This window comes from Patiria miniata, unplaced genomic scaffold (assembly GCF_015706575.1).
Source record: "Patiria miniata isolate m_02_andy unplaced genomic scaffold, ASM1570657v1 HiC_scaffold_26, whole genome shotgun sequence".
Taxonomy (NCBI): domain Eukaryota; kingdom Metazoa; phylum Echinodermata; class Asteroidea; order Valvatida; family Asterinidae; genus Patiria; species Patiria miniata.
This window is the reverse complement of record NW_024037065.1, coordinates 1,618,289-1,622,540: the sequence shown is the minus strand read 5'-3', so window position 1 is coordinate 1,622,540 and position 4,252 is coordinate 1,618,289. Positions and strand designations below refer to the sequence as shown.

Below are 4,252 nucleotides of genomic sequence, written 5' to 3'. Positions count from 1 at the left end.
TCTGCAGCCGATTTCACGAAGCTTAACGCAATAGACCGCTTGCAGACGCGTTCGATAATCGACGCGCGAAGGCGCGCGACGCCATGTTGTGGGACAGGCGTATATCTATCCACGCACATTTTGTCCCATAACATGGCGTCGCTCACCTTAGCGCGTCAATTGTCGAACGCGTCTGCAAGCGGTCTATTGCGTAAGTCCACTTCCGCCACAATTTATTGCGTAAGTTGCACAACATTTCACGCTGAGCAACATTTCACGAAACTTTCATAGTGCGTAAAAACGCGACTTGCGCAACGAATTTTAGGTGGCGTAACTTGTGGCATAGCGACAAGAAACGACCTATTTTATCAGCAATCGTGATCGTCGTGGAGCCGGTTATTGAGCAACTTCTCAAGGTTGACACAAGACACCCACAGCTTTGTGTTTGAAGTAAATAAATCGCTATATAGTTTACAGACTTTTTAGAGCTGCCGCGCAAATCCGAAGAATGTCGGACAAAACTTGTTAAAAATGGCTGGCGGCGGTGAATCAACGTCTGTTTTATGAATTAACGAAACAAACAGCCGTCGTAATTGCTGTTATTATCCTCGATTGTTTAAAACGTTGCGCAGCTACGCCAAGTTTCGTGAAATCGATCGTAAGTTTATTGCGTAGCTGCGCAATAAATTTGTTGCGCAAGTCCTACGCATGGCGTAAGTTACGCACTGTTTTGTGAAATCGGAAGCATAAACTAAAAGTGTATACGACAAAACATTATGAGGCCTTGAAACAAATTATTAAAAAGTTATACATTTTTAAGAAAGCAGACTTTGTATACACCTTTGATTTAAAGAGGACATAAATATATACATAGTTCACTCCATGAAGTTCGGGCACAAAGTGTGACATCAAGGTCAAATTTTCAAAAGTGTTTTTTTCCGTCTCTTTTTACAATTTTATATATTGCAAGTGTTCTAGTTTTAGAAATAAAAAAAGATAAATCTCTAAGATTGAAATCAAAATGCCTATAGTTGTTCAAAGTTTGCAATGTATTTCCAGAAATGCTGATGCTACATGGACACCATTTCACATTTCCTTATTTATTTGCTTGTAAAAAAGGCCATTATTTTTGTAATGTGTCTGTTGGTTAATGGACTATCTGGGACCATAAATACATGAAAGTAAACAATTGTGACATGGGTTAACATCAATTACAATAATGAGACATCATTTATTGGTCAATTGATGATCCGGCTCATCAGAGAGTGACAATGTATTTTAAAGTTTTAATTAAAAAGTTAATATGAACAGGCATCAACTATTTAATGTTGCACAGTATTGAAAGAACTCTAGACACAACATCGTTTAACAATTAAATATGTATGCAGAACATGTTTATAGCTTCCTTGTACAAAACATTTGTTTTACTAATGCAACATGGACACCGTGTCCTGTAACATCAGGACTATAAGGCCTATCTATCCACCCAGGTAAGTATAAAATGATGTCCAGTTGATCAATGTTACTAAAAGTACAGAGAGTGAAATGATTTACTTTTTAGGGAATATACATCTTTTGTTTTTGCTGTACTTTTCAGAAATGGATGGAATTGGGGGGTTGTAGATATAAAGCAAATATAGTTACACTGACTTTTTTGAGGTTTTAGGTTCGAAAATGCTATAAAAACCAAGAAAAACAATCATTTTCCTGTAGTCTGGTTCCCTGACTCCATTTAAGAAGAAACAGAGCAGTTTACATATATTGGGGAATTGTAAGGTCAGGGAACTAGTCTAGCTGGCTTGTACCCGTTCATAGGTGTGTAATCGATTGCAAACAAGTGCGATGGTCAACTGGGGCCAGTATTTGAAAAAAAAAGCCAGTTTTTTCCAAAGCTGATCGGCCGATCAGCGTTGGAAATTGATACAAAAATACCGCTTTTCTTGAAAATGCCAGTTTACCAGGTGATATGGTTTTACAGGATGCTTTACACTGTCATTCACTAACAGTCCAGCAAGGTATTTCAAAATGATTTGGTAGTTTCATTTTTTGATGTTTGCAAATGTTGTATTTTCCCTTCAATAGCATTTACCCCAAATGTGCTGCAGATGCTACATCCTGTAACATGTGGCGCTCTCAGATTTGTTATTGTTTAAAATGTCAAATGCACTGTCCTGTTGTCAATGTCAAAAATAAGGAATAAAAACCAGTGAGATTCTTTTCTTGCTTTTTACCAATTTTGGGGTGATCATTTTATCCATCATCTAGTTTGTAATTTGTACAATAAAAGTAATTACTGATGCTACATCATGACACCATGTCCTGTAAAATCAGCGACTAACTTTGATGCAGATGCTATTTGGACACATTATCCTGTAACATGTTGTGCTCTCAGATTTGTCCATGTCTAAAATGTGAAATACACTGTCCCGTTATCAATATTGTTAAAAGTTAACATGTGTTTCAAAAAGCAGGTTAATTTAAATTCCAAATTCAAACTTTATAAAATTGAAAGAAGCAATGGATGAAAAATTTACAACAAATTTGATTTAAAATCCTGTTTGTGCTGTTAATGTTTTCCAACACACAAATTGCACTGTAGAACTAAGGTAAGATAAATTCATATGTTCACAGGAAGATGAATGTGCTCTGTTATCACTGAAATAGAATTTGAACTACATTTTCATGTATTAAAAATTCAACATCGAAACTGGATATGAGGTTCTCTTATTTTAGTATTATTTTGCAGTGTGCAGCTGATACAACTTTCTGAATATCCTCGGGGGAGAAAACAAACTGGTTTCCGCCACGGTGGTTTAGGAGTGCTGGTGGATTTACTGAACACAGGATGTCACAAGTGGGATGAGTGAACAGCGTCTCTTCGAATTTGTAGTATCCACCGACCTTGCACATGAACCTCAACACAACCTCGTCATTCTCAGATTTGTTCGTCACCTAAACATTAATTTGAATACAATTTAGTTTCAAGTTAATAAAGAATCGAAGTACACACAAATCATACTGTGAATAGAACTGTGGATTGTGGTAGCTTGTTTAAAACTACATGGTTAACTGTAACTTACCATAGCCATGTCACCGATATCAGCATCTGCACCCTTTCGCTGAGCCTGATTGTTAAATTTTACCGAAACATATCCGCCAACAACAAAATCTCTGGAATGCAAAAAACAGACAACATGAATAAGTATACAATTTGTAGTACCAAAGTTTGAGGGCATACAACAGGTAATCATAATTGTCTAAAGATTCAGCACATGTTCTCACCGTTCTGTTGCTGATGAAGCGGTGCCATGTCCAGTAGATGCCGTCAGAGCGAATGACTGGCCTCACTCTCCATTTCCTTGACCAGGGTTGTGATGGAAGCTTGTTTCGTTTTCAGAATCATCTTTTATAGCAGACTTTCTTTTTGCGATTTCGGTCTCTCTCTCCTTTTTTTGCCATGTTACAGGACTTTCTTCGAGTGCCACGGTTTACACATGTTGTGAGATTTTTTTCACTCCACATTTAGTACACTTTCTCAGGATACACTGAAGCTGGTTGTATGTGCTGTCCCCTTTGTTAAACAATGTGATTTCATTCAGCTTGTGGGTACTGGAGAATAGCGTCGACTGGTGATGGCTATGTGCGTACTTGTTGATGGCATCCACTTTCAACTGGAGGTTGGCACAATATTCACAAAGGCATCCTCGATATCTGATGGCACTCCTCATTTTGATATGAGGCGGTCGCATTGATGTGAACTTTTATAGTTCAAGTTAGATGTTCGGGTTCTCTTTCCGGAAATTGTAATAGAGTGTATGAACTGGTAGGCTGAGGAAACCAGCTGCCTTGTGTGTTTTCTTACTCACGAACTTTTTGACGGGGAGCACTACATTATTATTTTCGTTGAAGTCCTGAACAGCCTTCTCGGTTCTTGGTGAGACTTTTCTCTTGTGTGCTTGTTTGCTTTACCCATGAAGAAGCTTTGGTGTCACCCTGAATGCTTTACAAACTTGACTTTGAAGCCTGTACTTCCTGGTTATTCTCAGCTGGCTCGCGTACGAGCTGGCTCGCGTACGAGCTGGCTCGCGTACGAGCTGGCTCGCGTACGAGCTGGCTCGCGTACGAGCTGGCTCGCGTACGAGCTGGCTCGCGTACGAGCTGGCTCGCGTACGAGCTGGCTCGCGTACGAGCTGGCTCGCGTACGAGCTGGCTCGCGTACGAGCTGGCTCGCGTACGAGCTGGCTCGCCAGGTACGTCAGGTTTGTGGCCAAGT

The 4,252-nt window shown here is 39.5% G+C and overlaps 1 long non-coding RNA gene across 1 annotated transcript; it reads right to left on the bottom strand.

The window, feature by feature from the left end:
- Positions 1-2,623: 2,623 nt before the first annotated feature.
- On the bottom strand, positions 2,624-3,412 carry LOC119734103. The gene is made up of 3 exons (XR_005272038.1): positions 3,262-3,412; positions 3,060-3,150; positions 2,624-2,931 (listed from the first exon to the last, which is right to left on the bottom strand). It is a non-coding gene; the product is annotated as an uncharacterized LOC119734103 (long non-coding RNA).
- Between the last annotated feature and the right edge of the window lie 840 nt (positions 3,413-4,252).